Source organism: Ursus americanus, chromosome 29, assembly GCF_024610735.1.
Source record: "Ursus americanus isolate L20-20 chromosome 29, mUrsAme1.1.p, whole genome shotgun sequence".
NCBI classification, from domain to species: domain Eukaryota; kingdom Metazoa; phylum Chordata; class Mammalia; order Carnivora; family Ursidae; genus Ursus; species Ursus americanus.
This window is the reverse complement of record NC_142155.1, coordinates 28,303,309-28,321,474: the sequence shown is the minus strand read 5'-3', so window position 1 is coordinate 28,321,474 and position 18,166 is coordinate 28,303,309. Positions and strand designations below refer to the sequence as shown.

Here is an 18,166-nt window from a genome sequence, read left to right as displayed (position 1 = left end):
AAACAGTCAGAAAAACTAAGAGGCAGCCCACGGAATGGGAGAATATATTTGCAAATGACACTACAGATAAAGGACTGGTATCCAAGATCTACAAAGAACTTCTCAAACTCAATCCACGAGAAACAAATAAACAAATCAAAAAATGGGCAGAAGATATGAACAGACACTTTTCCAATGAAGACATACAAATGGCTAACAGACACATGAAAAAATGTTCAAAATCATTAGCCATCAAGGAAATTCAAATCAAAACCACACTGAGATACCACCTTACGCCAGTTAGAATGGCAAAAATAGACAAGGCAAGAAACAACAATTGTTGGAGAGGATGTGGAGAAAGGGGATCCCTCCTACATTGTTGGTGGGAATGCAAGTTGGTACAGCCACTCTGGAAAACTGTGTGGAGGTCCCTTAAAAAGTTAAAAATTGAGCTACCCTATGATCCAGCCATTGCACTACTGGGTGTTTACCCCAAAGATACAGACGTAGTGAAGAGAAGGGCCATATGCACCCCAATGTTCATAGCAGCAATGTCCACAATAGCTAAATCGTGGAAGGAGCCGAGATGCCCTGCAACAGATGACTGGATTAAGAAGTTGTGGTCCATATATACAATGGAATATTACTCAGCAATCAGAAAGAATGAGTTCTCAACATTTGCTACAACATGGACGGCACTGGAGGAGATAATGCTTAGTGAAATAAGTCAAGCAGAGAAAGACAACTATCATATGATTTCTCTCATCTATGGAACATAAGAACTAGAATGATCAGTAGGGGAAGAAAGGGATAAAGAAAGGGGGGGTAATCAGAAGGGGGAATGAAACATGAGAGACTATGGACTATGAGAAACAAACTGAGGGCTACAGAGGGGAGGGGGGTGGGGGAATGGGATAGACCGGTGATGGGTAGTAAGGAGGGCACATATTGCATGGTGCACTGGGTGTTATACACAACTAATGAATCATCGAGCCTTACATCGGAAACCGGGGATGTACTGTATGGTGACTAACATAATATAATAAAAAATCATTATTAATTAAAAAAAACTCTATACTGGCTTTAAAAGTGATTAATCTATTATTAAATGTTTGCTTTTATCTGTGAGATTTTCTTTTCATAATTTCAAGGTATGACTTTTCCCCCCAACTTAAAGAATTCCCTTTAACATTTTTTGTAATGCTGGTTTAATGATGATGAATATTTTTAATTTTTGTTTGTCTGGCAAACTATCTCTCCTTCATGTAATTTTTTAAAAATTTGAGAGTGGGGGAGGGGTGGAGGGAGAGAAAGAAGCAGACTCCCTGCTGAACAGGGAGCCCAAGAAAGGGACTCGATCCCAGGACCCCAGGATCGTGACCCAGGCCAAAGGCAGATGCTTAACCGACTTAGCCACCCAGGTGCCCCACTGTCTCTCCTTTAATTCTAAACAAAGGATAATCTTGCCAGCTAGAGTACTATTGGCTATAGGTTTCTTTCTTTCAGCACACTGAATATATCATGCCATTTTCTTCCAGCCTACAAATTTTTTGCTGAAAAATTAGCTAATAGCCTGGTGCTTTCCTTTGTATGTAACCTTTTCTCTTGCTGAAGATTTTTCTTCTTGTTACTTTTTGCCATTTTTAATCATGTGTCTTGGTGTGGAACCTCCTAGGGTTCATCTTAGTAGGACCTGTCTGTGCTTCCTGAACCTGGATGTCTGTTTCCTTTCCCAGATTAGGGAATGTTTTAGCTATTATTTCTTCAAATACATTTTGTACACCTCTTCTCTCCATTCTCCTTCTGGGACCCCTTTTATGTAAATGTTATTACACTGGATGTTGTCAAACTTACCTTAACCTTATATTCTTTCTTTTTGCTGTTCAACTTGGCTGCTTCCCATTACCCTGTCTTCCAGAGTGCTGATTGTTTTGCATTCTCTAATCTGTTTGATTCCTTCTAGTGTATTTTTCATTGGTTATTCTTTGTCTCTGACTGGTTCCTTTTTATATTTTTTTTGTTGAAGTTCTCACTGAGTTCATTCACTTTTTTTGACCATTACTTAGAACTCTCTATCAGTCATATTGCTTATCTTGATTTCACTTAGTTCTTTTGTTGTGATTTTCTTTTATTTTGGGCATATCCTTCTGTCTCATTTTGTTTATTGCTCCCTGTGCATATTAGGTAGGTTAGAAGTAGTGGCCTTATATAGAAGAGGTACTGTGGTGCCCTATAGCACAATCCCTCCTCCCAACCAGAACCACATGTTCCAAGGATGTTCTCTTTGTGGGTTGCCTCCATCCTCCTGTTGTGGCTAAGCCATGTTCACTGCGGGCACACTGGTGGGTAAGGCTGGCCTTTAGCCAGCTGGCTGCAGTGACAGTTTTGCCTGCTGTTGGTACACTGGGCAGGGATTAAAAGGCTTGTTTGCAGTCAGCACCCCCTCCCCCCACATACACACACCCACTATTGAAAGGCCTGCTGCAATCACCATGGCCTCCCTAGTGGCTTTGGCTGGCACTCAGTGTAGCTGTCTGCAATTAGCCTCTGCCACAGCTACAGGTACACTGAAGAACAGGGCTTATTCCCTGGGTGGCTGGCTAAGTGGCCTGGTTGAAGGAACTGCAGATATCCTGGTATGTAGAGTTATCTCCCTTCTTCCCCAGGGCAGGAATCACTTTAGAGTGGTGTTGGTTCTGTTCCAGAGTACCTGCTGGGTGTATTAGGGCCACTTTGGAGGGATTTCTGCTAAGGCATGAAAGTTGGATGAAGTGGGTCTGCAGGGTCATAGAGTACTAGCAACATAGATTGAAAGTCTTAGAATTGGCTCCTGCAAGCATGTGGCTATCTAGGCTTGGGGGATGGCAAGAAAAATGTCACCCACCAGTACTTTTGTTCTTGAAGAACTTTCTGCAGATCCCTGCCCTCCAACACATGTTCTAAAGATTAGTCAATAAATCTCTTCACTCAGGTGCTTTTCAAACTGTTGATTCTCTGCTGTGTCTTGGGCCAAGCTATCTAGTGTGCTGGCTCTTTAAGGGTGGCGATTTAGTTTTCCATCATCCTTTGCCTCTACCAGAGTTAAGCTGTACCGATTTCAAAGCAAGACATTATGGGGACTCATCTTCCCAGTGTGGGTCCCTGGGGCTAGGGGTGCCCAGGTTTGGTCCTCTCATCTGTGTTTGTAATGTCCCTCCTGTTTGTACTTAGTCACTCTGAGGATTTGGTTCCTGACCATGTCTCCACCTCTCTTACCCTTTTAGATGTGGCCTTGTCTCCACAACTAGCCATGAAAAGTTTGTTCTTCTAGACTTCAGATTATTTTCAGAGTTAGTTGCATACATGTTTGTTGATATGTTATGTCCATGGGACCAGGGGATCTCAGGTTCCTACTACTCTACCATCTTCCAGAAAAAGTTTGTGTCAATTTCTCTGTTCTTTAACACTCCACTCATTGTACCTTCTGTTATCAGGTCATAAATAGTATTTTGATCAACAGCAGAGTGATGTTGCGAGACCTTCCAGTAACTATAATTTTGTAGAACAAATTATTTGTTCAGATGCACTGGCTGAAGAGAAGTCATATACTTAAGTATTTTAGAATTACTGGTACTTAAAAAAAAAAAGACATAATGAAAAACAAAATCAAAACAACTTTTATTCAATTTTAGATCATTATAAGTGTTACAAAGCAATTAAGGATGCGACTGAGGCATATAAAAAATGTTACCCTTTACATGATTTTATGACCTTTCTCCTACCTATATTTGTATGGCTGTCTTATCAGATTGACTCACCAATATTGGAAAGACAATCTCAAATGATAGGATAGGAACAAAGAGAAATGTGCACATGTATGCATGTGCACACACATGAACACTGTAGAGGAAGACCACAAATGGACAGGAATAACGAAAAGGCAACTCTGCATCCTTCAGTCTGTAGGCAAAAGTGGAATTTGGATAATAAAGGAATGCGTATTGTGATTGGGTATTTGGGAAATGAGATATATAAATAGGAAGAAAAACGGCAGTAATGGAGTGGTTTATTAAGCTTTGGGAATAACAGGTGAAAATATGTTTGAGTATTTGAAAAGATTTGATAAGCTTAATGAAACAGCACATAAACTCCTTCTTGCCAAACTTTGAAAATAGCATCTAAGCTGTAAATCCTTCTTTGGATATTGGGAAGTTTAGCTGCAAATTGAGTTTGGCCTTAAGACTGAGATGAGTCTCCAAAGAACAGATGTTAACCGTTTTTTGTTTGTTTGGTTGTTTTTTTGTTTTTTTGTGGTTTTTTTTGCTTTTTTATAGGAGAATATATCTTAGTTTCCTTCACTTTGATAGAAACTTCTTTCTTAACTGAAATTAGCAATATACAGAAAGGATCATTTGGGGGAAATTTTCTTTCTCTCGATGGAAACTTGATCCATTGGAAATTGCCCAGTACTTCACTGGTTGTTTTCCCGCTACACAAATGCTCCTTTTAACATAACTACTTGTTCTTTTTTCCATGTCTCTGCTATGTGACATGTCTCTACTATGCTAGAAGTCAAGATTTGAGGTACTAAAACAGAGGTCATGAAGCCAAGACTTATTACCTTTTGAGGTCAGACCAACAATCAAGTGAACTCAGTTTATCAGTTCATTAAATTATAGGACTTCATTCAACAGATATTACCGAGTGACTCTTATGGGCCAAGTAAGGCTAGATGATGGAAGAGAAACAGAATATAAAATGGAAATGTTCCCATCCTTATGAGCTAAATCTTTTACCAGGGAAGTCACACAGTAATTAAAAGAGCATATCATGATTCTTAATATAACAAGTACAAGGTGTAATGGGAGGGCATAAAAAGGGGACATAACCTACTACAATGGTGGAAGAAGGTGAGAAAACCTCCTGAGAGATAAAATAGCAAGAATAGTCAGGGAAGAGGAGGTGGATTGGGACTGGTGGTGGGTTATAGGAGTGTTTCAGGCAGAACGCCATTTGTGAATGCCTTGATGGAAAAGAGATGTTGGTTTAGAAGACTGAGCATGAGAGGAGTCAATCCCTCCCTAAGAAGTACTGATATGGAGTTCCAAAAGAAGAGAGTCTATGGCAGAGCTGTTAGGAACATTAAGAGATGAGGGATGCCTGGGTGGCTCAGTCAGTTAAGCACCTGCCTTTGGCTCGGGTCATAATGCCAGGGTCCTGGGATCGAGTCCCACATTGGGTTCCCTGCTCAGTGGGGAGCCTGCTGCTCCCTCTGCCTGCATGCTCTGTCTGACAAATAATAAAATCTTTAAAAATATTTAAAGATGAGAAAAAGGTACGATAAAAGCAGAAAAATATTGTCCTAATAGAAACAAAATAATGTCAGGAGCATATGGGTGGATATGAAAAGGTAACACAAAAGGAGTTCCTTTGTGGTGATGGTATAATACTATGTCTTGGTTTTGGTGGTAGTTACGTGAGACATGTATATGAGATAAAATTGCATAAAACTACACACACACACACACACACACACACACACACAAATGAAGCATTTAAAGTCTTAATAAGGTCTGTGGTCTAGTTAATATTATTCCAGTGTCAGTTTCCTGATTTTGATATTGTACAATTATATAAAATGATACCATTCAGGGAAGCTCTGGGTATTGTATGCAAGGGACTTTATGTCCTTTGCAAATTTCTGTAAGTCTACAATTCAAATAAAGTTTAAAAGATGAGATGAGAATGTTGGGAAGAAGTTTAACAAAGTGAAGAACAGAATAAGCTATGTTAACTGGATTCAGCCTCAAGGAGGTTGGTCATTGGTCACCTTTGAAAGAGCAGTTTAAGTTGTGTACTGGGCTGGAAACTACATCAGGCAAGTAGAATTCATAGTTAGAGATGAACAAGTGTAAACAGCATGGACACATTTAAGACAGCTTGATTAAGAGATGAAGGAAGAAAACAAAATTAACTTGGAGGCTACATCTGGTGAAGGAAAGACTTTTTTCTTCTTTTTTTTTTTTCTTCTTCTTAAGACTTGAACATATATTTCTTCTTGGTGCCTTCATTTTCTTGTCAACATATAAGGGTGCTTTGGAGAGTATATTTTGGATATTAGACTTTTTCAAGTATAATTTTTTTTCAAGTATAATTTTATCACCTCAGTATTTTTATCAAAATATTTTTAGTATAAAGTCTGATAAGATTCTAGTTTGTTGGCCTCTAGCTTTAGAATTTGGTTTAGAATGTATCTTTCACACACAGATAGTTCATGTAGTCTTCTTACATTTTCTATAATACAGAAACCTAGAGTTTTTTTTTTTTTAATCTGTATTTCCAGATAACTTGTATATGGGAATTTTAAAAATCGCAAAGTTAGAAACCTGAGACGTTGAATAAAATTTTTCCTATCATTTTCTTTAGCTTACACTTAAATATTTAATATTTCTGATACATCGTTTTGTGCTTGAGGTAAGTTAGTGATACTTTCAAAGTCTGAAAATTCTTATTCAACTTTCTGGCTTTACTGCTTTTTCAAGGCCTAATTTTATAATGGTGACTGAAAAGCTCATTTTCAGCAGCCTTTCTTGAAGCCAGAAGAATCAAATTCTGACCAAAGACATGCAGATATATCCTAAGAAGGCACAACTTCTTTTACAAAAATAGCAAAAGCAATTAAGGGAAAGCCCTTTTCCTTTTCCTCTTGCATGGATGACTAGAATGACAGTAGCCATTTTGCAATCAGAGAGATAATCATGTGAAGTTCCTCACAAAACCTGGAAGAGCAGAAAGATAGCAGAAGACTGCTTATGACATTTTATAGCCTCTCTCAGCTTATACTACTGACTTGTAGACTTTGCTATGTGAGCTGTTTCAACACCTACATGTGAATTGTTTTCTATTGCTTGTGTTCAAAAACACCCTGATACAAGGTGCAATTCTATTTTCTTCCGTACACATTAGTCTGTTATAACACTATGTTAATTACTCTTTCTTTTCCTAAATGAATAAATTAAATTAAAACACCAACTTTAGCATGGATTAGTCTCTCAAACACATTATAATCTATTCCAGGAATCTTTTTCTAAATTTTCCCCTTCTGTTTCTAGGCTATTACCATATCAATTTGATTTTCATAACTTATAGTTTGTTATTTATCCCAGGTATGCAAGTTTATGCATAATCTCTTTAAAAATTTCTGGCCTTCTTTTGGACATCTTTTTTTCCTATATGAAATTTAAATTATCTTACAACAATAAAAACCCATCTGGTTGTAGGTACAACTTGGAATTACATTAAAATAATATCATGTTTGAGAGCCCTGATATTTATAATTTTATGATGTTAGAATTGGCTCTTACAAGGTGGAAATTGGGTCTTAGAATTCAAGAATGTTATCTTTCTGTTTAACTTTTTTCTTATGTTCTTAGTTCTTTGAAATCTTTTTGTCTACATGACATAAATTTGATGCCTTCCTTGTCAAATTCAATATTTTATAGTTCATTTTCTAACTAGAATTTTTCCAGTCTCCATTGAAAACTGTTCATTCCATTGGTAAATATATAGATTACAAATGTGTTTGACGAATTCTATTGAATTTTCTACATACACTATTATATGGTTAATCCAAAGGTATTTGTCTCCAATATGTGAGATATTTTTACCTTAGTGTTCTCACTAGACATTCAAATACAATGTTGAGTAACGATGGTGTGTATCAGCATGCTTATTTAGCTGCTAATTTCAATAGAAATTAACTTTAGATTAAGTGCATCATTATCTAAGCTATACTTAAGACTAGGTTATGAAAGATTTTATTTATATTTTAGAATTAGAGGCTGAATTTTGTCAAATCATTATCAAATCTGATAAGAATGCATACGTATTCCTTATTTTTCAATGTTATAAAAGTAAAATGACATGCATGCAAAATTTGGGAGACATTAAAACAAGTTAATATTACTTGTAACTGTATGTCAACAAATTTGAAACACTAAAAGACACAACTTATTTTCTAATAAAAATGTGGATTACCATAATGTTACTCTAGAAGAAATGCCAAATTTAAAAATTCCATGATCTTATTGGAGAATATAAAAATTATTAAAGATCTCCATGTAACAACAACAAAAATAGAAAACTCTAGAATCAGGAAGATCATAGGAGTTCTGTTTCATTTTAAAGAATGTATATTTTCATCATAGGAAAAAAATGGAAAGCTTTCTAATCATCTTATAAAGCTAGGACACATTTAACACCAGAATCCAAGATTATCCAATAAATTAATAATCAAATATTACCATAAAAGAAAAATCTAAAATCCCAGTAAATAGAATCAATGTAGCAAGATGTCTATTATCACAGAAGAATTATTCCAGGAAGAAAAGAGTTATTCAGTCTTTAAAATACTAGCATAATTCATTATAAATACAAATTAAAGAACCATAGATTCCTATAAATAAATATCCATGAATTGTGTGTATATTTATGTTAATAAATACCCATGAGTTTTACTGAGTTTTATATCACTAGAGAATTACTTACTCATCAGACTGACTAGATTGTAAAGATATGCCACTGGTCAGAAAAAAAATGTGTGATAACTTGTGGATCAGTGCAAATATTTCTTTCAGCTGACAATGTCCCTAAAATGAATAATTAGTGAACTTGAGCCCATTCGAAGGTGCAAGATATGTTTTTGAGAACAGTTATAACAATTCCAAAAGCAGGATCTATTTTCATTTAAAGCAGCAGAGAGGGACACCTCGGTGGCTCAGTTGGTTGGGAGGTGGACTCTTGATTTTGGCTCAGGTCATGATCTTGGGGTCGTGAGATTGAACTCCACATTTGGCTTTGTTCTGGGTGTGGAGCCTGCTTAAGATTATCTGTCTCCGTCTCCCCGTACCCCTTTATCTCTCACTCTCTCCCTTCTAAATAAAGGAAGGAAGGAGGAAGGGAAGGAAGGAAGCAAGCAAGCAAGTAAGTAAACAAGCAAAGACTAGGAGCTTGAGTGCCAGGATTTGAAATCCAGTTTCCTTCATTAACATGCTGTGTGAACCTGAACAAATTACTCAACCTGTCTCAGTTTCTCCAGATGAAACACTAATATAGTTCCCATCTCATTGGGTTATTTACAGGAGTTACATGAATTAATATATTTAAAGTTCCTAGAATAGTGCCAGGCTCATATCCAACAGGTATTGCCTGTTTCTACCACTACCACTATCACTGCTACTACTACTAAACCAGTGATTCCCAACTTGGAATCAAGTTTGAGTACCTTTATATACAGAAAGAACACTCAGAAACTAGCATAATGAATAGTAAGTACAGCCCTTAAAACATTCAACTTTGAAATTTTCTAAAATTTCTCCATGTAAAGAATGAATCTAGGAAATTATATCTGGCAAATACAAAAAAAAACACAAACTTGGAAGTAATAAGAAGTGATTAAACATATAAGCCATTTATTTTAATTAAATACCTTGCTGGCATCCAAATCTATAAGTCTGTGCCACAAAACTGGTCATTTTTGGATATCCTGCAAACACTGAACTTCTGAATCCTGCATTAGTCTTTCACATATTCTACTTACCCACGAGGCTTGGACTGCAATAGCCCAACAGATTTCGCTTTCACTCTGCTCTTGTCTTCATGAAAAAATGTCTGCAGAAAAGGTGTACACACCTTTGACTTAAATTGAATAATTGGATTAGAGTTTCACTACAATTTGTGATTTTTATAACCTTTTTAACTGCCAAATAATATTGAATATCCTTAGGGTCACTACCAGGATAATAGACATTAAATAAGAATAGCTGCGTGGACCTGTGGAGACGATCTGTTTCAGGACATAGGAAATTTCTAGAATCTTGAAGTCAAAAGAGATTTGTATATTTTTTTTTAAATACTTTATTTATTGTAGAGTGTGGGCAGGGATAGCGGCAGAGAAAGAGGGAGAGGGAAAGAATGTCAAGCAGATTCCACCCTAAGCATGGAACCTGATGCAGAGCTCGATCTCACAGCCGTGATATCATGACCTGAGCAGAAGCGAACAGTCGAATGCTCAACTAACTGAGCCACCCAGGTGCCCCAAAAGAGATTTGTATCTTATACAATGTAGGAATTGGTTTTAAAGAGCAACCAGTCTCACATCTACACTGTTTTCCTCTAAGATGACCATCACTCACATTATTCAAGACACATTTACCTCAGAGTAGCATCTTGGTCCCTAAATACCGTATCTCCTCCTGTGTTTGTCATTTCTTAATCTCTTTAGTGATCTTGCTGATGCTAACTTGTCCTCTCGTTTTATACCTTATTGCTCAACTGTTCCTGTTTATACAGTTTAAACAGTAACTAGTCAAAATTTATTAGTTCATCTGCTCTTTTCTAGGTATATTTAGATCACTCCTCTTAAATAATTAAGGGAAAGTGATTGATGCTGTTTGGATTTACCTCGGATTGAAGAGAAATGCAGACATGTAGAACATTCAAAGACTAAAGAGTTTTAGGATACCAAAACTTGTATCTTAGAATACAGGAATAGTTAAGAATCTCATAGGCTAATAAGCACATTGTGTTCATGGATATGTTATATCTGTTGGAACTTCTGACATTATCAACCAGTGGAATTAGAGGAGAAAAAGAATCAAATCTTGGCTCTACCACAAATTGCCTTTAGAATTATAGTAATACATCTTAACCTTCCTAAGCTTCAGTTTCCTCATCAATGTAATGGTGGTAAGAACAGGATTTCTTTGAGTTCCTAGGATTACTGAAATAAGCACTTTAATTTCTTGGCATAGTGGGCTGCACCATACCCATTGTAGGCTGAGGCTCCTTCTGCCCTGCTTTATCAGTTCCATTCCTCCGCTATTTTTGCATCTTCCAAAAATGATACATCTTTCAACTGCTGATACTTATTTAGTTCTTGTTGTTGAATATTTATCCCTTTTTTTGTCATTATAATGGAGTCTCAGGAGGAAGAAATGATAAATATGTTCAATCTGTCATTCTAGTTAATCTACTCAGTATAATTTAATGTTACATATGGATTACTTTAACCTTGCTGAATTTATGAATGGTATACAAAAATTTATAGTAGCCCCATAAATTGGGTATTATTATTCTTATAGTTATGACTGTGTTTCTAGGCTAAATAATTTATTTAAGTGAATTAATAAATTTAAGAATGAAGATTCAAGCCTATGGCTTTAATTGTGCAAAGTCCATGCCATTTCTATTCTCTCAAACAGAGGATATATTAGAAGCTTAATTGAACTGTAAGATAATTTTAGCAATTAGCCATAGCAATAAAATACTCCCCAAAATACTACTGCATTTCTTTTTCTACTTATCATAAGAAATGCCCACAAACATATGAAAAACTTGCACAGTAATGTGTCTTTATGTTTATTCCAAATCACCATTGAGTTTCCCATTATAAAATCTAAGTCAATTTTCAGACTTCATATTTTTGTCCTAAATAAAACATGTGACACATCCGATTATTTCTTCCATCGAGAAATACTTGTTACTTGGGTTCATGTGGCCACATTCTCATCTTCTTCCTTGCTGATATACATTCTCAGTCTTTATTAAGATTAGAGGTCCTTAGAATTCGGTCTTCAGACAGCTTGTCTTCAGTTATAATCTTTTTAAGGGGACTCACTTAATTTCCATATATATTTTATCTCTTGCAGATAATTTAAAAATTTATTTCAGCAGCTTGACTCCTCCCCTGAAATCCATACTTCTTTATCCAACTACCTACTGGATAACATCTCAACTTATTTCTAATAGAAACTCTGGAGACCTCTTGACATCTCAAACTTAATGTGTTTAAAATGTAGCCTTATAATCTTCTGATACTGTTTGTCATTTCCCATATCAATTACTGGCAACACCATCCTCCAGTAGCTCAAGCAAAAGTCTACCTTTCTTTCACCTACACGCTACGTTCTCTTAATTAGCAGTTAACTCTACCTTCCAAACATATCTAGAACCATTGACTATTCACCATCTCCATCACTCCCACCCTGACTGCAAGCACTATCATCTCTGGCATTGACTAATGCAATAGGGTCTCAACTGGTCTTCCTAATCCCACCCTCATCTCCGTAGTTTATTCTCAAAATATTACATTAAATTGTGTGGCAGATTAGTTCATACCAGTCCTCAAAACCTCCAATGATACCCCATTTGTTTCAGAGTAAATGTGAAATCCTGATAATGGTATTGTATCTTGACATAATTTACTGCCATCCTCTGCCGGCTCTCTCTGCTCTACTTTGCTGCTGCATCAGCTTACCAGGAGCACACCAAACTTGAAACTTTGCACTTGTGTTCTCTTCACTTGGAATGTCTTTTCAGATGTTGGTAGGACTTACTGCCTCTGCTTCTTTAAATCTTTGTTCATCTATCACCTTCTCATGAGTCCTAGCCAGGGCATCCTATTTATAACTGCAGCTTTTCTCACAGTATTCCCAACTCCCCTTACTTTTTTTTTTTTAAGTATTTATCATCTCCTATTGTACTATATGACAACTTTTTTTGTTGTTTCTTTTGTCTCTAACCCCTTCCCAATTTCACCCAACAGACATATTTTCAGTTTTTACAATATTGTCTGTTTTGTAGTAGATTCAATTAAAGAATGTTGAATGAATGAATGAGCACCATGGTGGGACTCCAGATTTTTATTTAATTTTATTTATTATTTTTGGGGGGATTCATTTATTTTAGAGCATGGGAGGACAGGGCAGAGGGAGAGTAAAACTTAAGCAGACTCTGAGCTGAACACGGAGCCTGATGCCAGGTGTGGTCTCATGACCCTGAGATTATGACCTGAGCCAAAATCAAGAGTTGGACACTTAACTGACTTCACCACCCAGACACCCCTGGGACTCCAGATTTTTAATACAGTTACTGATTGCGACCTATTACATGAAAACTTGAGATATAATGACTTAAAATATTTTTAGATAAGACTGTCCCTAAAACACAGGGATCAATTCCTCTAACTTCTCATTAAAACTATTCTCAAATGTTTGACATGCCTGAATATACCAGTCCCTGTGAAGGTGAGGATCCAAGAATGACCCTCTACTAAATATGTTAAAGTTAGTTTCAAAAGACACGAAGTTGAAAATGCGAAAGACAAGATGCAAAATAATATAACCATATTTGCTGGTTTAAATTTGTGGAAAAATACTAGACATGACCAATTTCTCCCTTTCACCTCATAAAAAAGGCTGGTGCCTTGAGAACACACACACATACACACAAAGCACAAAACTCCAAAATAGGTCAACAAGTTCATTGTCCTTCAAGACCATTCTTTAGCTAATGCTCTAGCCTTTAAAATTGGCTGCTCAATTTGCCACTTTAAGAATCATGAACATCTGCCTGCCTAATACCCTCCCCCAATTCCGGCAGGTGAGCCAGCTTTCTAAACAGCAAGCCTTGCTCTAATGAACAGAAGTTATATTCCCCAAGATGTTCATTTGGCAGGGCTATTGGGCTGTTCTCAGCAATTCTCCAAACTTGCACTTCACACTTCTTTAGTTCTGAAGAGGAAAAAGGAAAAAACAACTTCAGTGTTTTTCAAAAGCAAAATAAAAAATGTCATAGCATTGGGTGTCTACAAAATGAATTTCTAAGGGCTCTTGCCAGCTTATTGGAACAAATCATCCAAAAAATGTACCACTTTGAATTCCATACATGGTTAAGTACTTTCAGTTCTCTATAATGTTTAGGCTACCTTAAAAAGTGTCCCTATTTTGGGCTTATTGTTGATTCAGAGCTTTTTCAGAGAATCTGATTTTGCTTGGATGAACTCTGAGTTTGATTCAAATAGAAACTAGGTGTCTTCCAGATTCTGCTTGATGTGTTTTAGGTGAATAATTTACATATGCCTTTAAAATTTCTGCTTCGTTTAACTTATATTTCTTCCACAGTTCTTTGGAAAATGTTGAGGAATAGTGATGTTAATTTTTTTGTTTTTTGGAAAACACTAACGTTGAATATTTAATGCTCATCAAAATTATTCATTTCTTAGTTAAATGGGTAAATTAAGCAACAAGTGAGAAAGAAGTAATTAGTACAGTCCGGTGTGAGAAGTTCTAAGGCAGCAACACTGAAAAGGAGAGATGTAGAAGTTACTGCTTTGAAAGGAAAAAAATGTTACCTAAGTCTCTTATTAAGGAAGGTGAGTGCTCTCCCACATGCCCCTTTTTTCTATTAAAGCAGGGACCCATGAAACAGCATAAGGTATTAGGTTTTTCCATTGGTGAATGAACCTACTTTTGTGACATTTCATGAGATTAACTCATAAAATACATGTGCATTTTCATTATTAATTCAAGCGTTCAGAGTTCACTTTTTCCCCTTTTGTTAAAATTCTTATTTTTATTATATGAAGTTCAGATGTTTTGGGGTCTGTGGATAGTATGTATCAGCCATCATATTTAATAAAAACTATAGAAATTTGCATTTGAAAAAAGTAAATTACCCAGCATTTTAGGACTGAAGAGTTTGTCTTTATGTTCCAAACTATTTTTCCCAAAAAATTCCTCTGGCAATTTTGTCATTTTATTGATAAATAAATTTGCCAATAAAAGTTTTTATTAAATATGATGGCTGATACATACTATCCACAGACCCCAAAACATCTGAACTTCATATAAAACAAAAGAATAATCTTATATCTTGAGATGATCTTCCATCTTGAGAGTTTGGGGTCCTTAAGTTTTGGAATCACCTGAGAAATCCCTCATGGTCTTTGGTAAGTTAATAGAAAACAGTTATAAGGTTTGATATTGATTTTTTTTTAAATGTCCTTGAAATCAAGACAAAAATTTGGCTAGCTAGGGTTAACAGAGAATCTTAAAGTGATCAATGCTCATGATCCAGCAGTTTTTTCTATATAAATGAACTGGGTCCATCTAGTCCACTAGTCCAAATCACCAATGGGTTTGTGGTGTGTGTGTGCATGTGTACACGTGTGTACACGTCATACATGAGATGGGTATGTAATGGAGTGGAGAAGGACACTAGAAAAAGATAACGCAAGCTGAGAAGTATAATAAAAACTTCCAATGTTATTTCTTTTTTTCCTTATTCATTAATAAGTTGATCTACCTCTTAACTTTTGAACAAACCATACTCAAATCTAAGTAAATAAGAAATAGTATTTTAGTGGAAATTCTTCTTTTACAAGATACCCCATCTAAAATGACAGAAGATTTATACTAGATTTTTTCCTAAAGAAATCAGTCTAGCTTTAGTTTCCTCAGTATACAACACGCTTTGGCCATATATAAAAGAAAGACCAAGTCCTTTGACCTCAGGATAATAGCCTTATTCTTTTGTTCAATGACTTTGGAAATATTAACTCAGATGGTAGTCATGAGTGTTAAAAGATAAACCGAGACATACTAAAATTTATGGGTTTATTTGAACATACATCAGTTCGAATTGAGTGTGGCTAAAACAAAAGCGGTTAGGAGTGTTCCACTGATAGGAGCTAGGGGAAAATTTTTATAGAGAAGATGAGGAAGCAAAGCAAGTAATATTTGGCTATGGCTTAAGCAGTTGCCTTATTGGGAAAGACTAGTTAGCTCTTAGTGACTGATTATTCTTATTTGTTTAAATTTTAATTCCAGTATAGTTAAGATATAGTGTATATTAGTTTTGAGTATATCATATAGTGATTTAACAATTCTATCCATTACTCAATGTTCATCGAGGTAAATGTATCTTAATCTCTTTCACCTATTTCATCCATCCCCTCCAACCCCCACTTACCTTCCCTCTGATAACCATGAGATTGTTCTCTATAGTTAAGAGTCTGTTTTTTGGTTGTCCTTTTTTTCCTTTTGATTTCTTAAATTGCACATACATAAATGAAATCATATGGTATTTGTCTTTCTCTGACTTATTTCACTTAGTAGTATACCCTCTAGCTCCATCTGTCTTGTTGTAAATGGCAAGATTTCATTCTTTTGTATGGCTGAGTATTATTCCATCATATGTGTGTATTTGTGTGTATCTTCTTTATCCACATCTTCCTTATTCATTCAGCTATCAGTGGACACTTGAGCTGCTTTCATATTTTGGCTATTGTAGATAATGCTGCAATAAACTTAGGGGTGCATATATCTTTTAGAATTAGTATTTTTGTATTCTTTGGATAAATACCCAGCAGTGGAGTTACTGGATCATATGGTAATTATATTTTTAACTGTTCGAGGAAACTACATACTGTTTACATTCCCATCAATAGTGCCCAAGGGTTCCTTTCTTTCCACATCCTCAGCAACATTTCTTTTGTTTTTAGCCATTCTGACAAGTGTGAGGTGATGTCTTATTGTAGTTTTGATTTGCATTTCCCTGATGGTGAATGATGTTGAGCTTCTTTTCATGTCTCTTGGCAATTTGTAGGTCTTCTTGGGAGAAATGTTTGTTCATGTCTTCCGAATTATTTGTTTTGGGTGTCGAGCTTAGAAAGATCTTTATATATTTTAGATAATAACCCTTTATTGGATATGTAATTTACGAATATCTTCTCCCATTTAGTAGGTTGTCTTTTTGTTGTTTCTTTGCTATGCAGAAGATTTTTATTTTGATGTCCCAATATTTTTTTTTTTTTCTGCTTTTGTTTCCCTTGCCTCGGGAGACACATCTAGAAAAATGTTGCTATGGCCAGTGTCATAGAAATTACTTTCCATGTTCTCTTCTAGGATTTTTATGGTTTCATGTCTTAAGTTTAGGTCTTCAATCCATTTTGAGTTTCTTTTTGTGTTTGGTGTGAGAAAGTCTAGTTTCATTCTTTTGCATGTTGCTGTCCAGTTTTTGCAATACCATTTTTTGAGACTTTCCCATTGCATATTCTTTCTTCCTTTGTTGAGGGTTAATTGGCCATATATATATAAATTTATTTCTGGGCTCTCTATTCTCCATTGATGTATGTGTATATTTTTATACTAATACCATACTGTTTTGATTGCTACAGCTTTGCAGTATATCTTGACAGGATTGTGATACCTTCAGTTTTGTTCTTTTTCAAGATTGCTCTGGCTATTGAGGATCTTGTAATTCCATACAAGCTGAAGATTTTGTTCTAGTTGTGTGAAAAATGCTGTTGGTATTTTGATAGTGAATGCATTAAATCTGTAGATTTCTTTGGGTAATATGGACAATTTGACAATCTTCCAGTCATGAACATAGGATGTTCTTACATTTGTGTCACCTTCAATTTCTTTCATCAATATTTAAAATTAGATTTCAGGGTACAGGCCTCTCATATTCTTGGTTGAATTTATTCCTAGTTATTTTATTTTTGATGCAATTGTAAATGGAATTGTTTTCTTAATTTTTCTGCTGATTTATTATTAGTGTATAGATGTGCTACCTATTTATGTATATTAATTTTACATCCTGCAATCTTACTGAATTCATTTATCAGTTCTAGTAGGTTTTTTTTTTGGTGGAGTCCTCAGTGGTTTCTCTCTCTCTCTCTCTCTCTCTCTCTCTCTCTATATATATATATATATATATATATAGTATCATGTCATGTGCAAATAGTGAAAGTAACCAATTTGGATGTTTTTCTTGTCTGATTGCTATGGCTAGGACTTCCAGTACTATGTTGAATAAAAGTGGTGAGAGTGGACATCCTTGTCTTGTTCCTGATCTTAGGTGGAAAACTCTTAGGTGTTTGTTTGTTTTTTAGTGTTTTTTTGGTTGTTGTTGTTGTTGTTGTTTTTACGATTGTGTATGATGTTAGTGGTAGGTTTTTCATATATGGCCTTTATTATGTTGACATATATTCCCTCTAAAGCTACTTTTTTAAGGGTTTTTATCATAAATGGATGTTGCACTTTGTCAAGTGCTTGTTCTGTATCTGTTGAGATGATCCTATAGCTTTTATCCTTTCTCTTGTTGATGTGATATATCACATTGATTCATGAATAATAAACCAACTTTTTATCCCAGGAATAAATCCCTCTTGTTTGTGGTGAGTAACTTTTTAATTATATTGCTGAATTTGGTTTGCTAATATATATATATTATATATAATATATATTCCTATATATATAATATAGGAATTATATATATATATATATATATAGGAATATATTGAAATATATATATATTAGAATAGTTTGAGCAGAATAGGTATTAATTTTTCTCTTAATGTTTT

At 35.4% G+C, this 18,166-nt stretch overlaps 1 long non-coding RNA gene across 1 annotated transcript in view; it reads left to right on the top strand.

Moving 5' to 3' along the window:
* The window catches only part of LOC148107523 (uncharacterized), a 227,380-nt gene that overhangs the window by 56,298 nt on the left and 152,916 nt on the right, over positions 1-18,166 (top strand). The gene's annotated exons all lie outside the window — the stretch shown is intronic.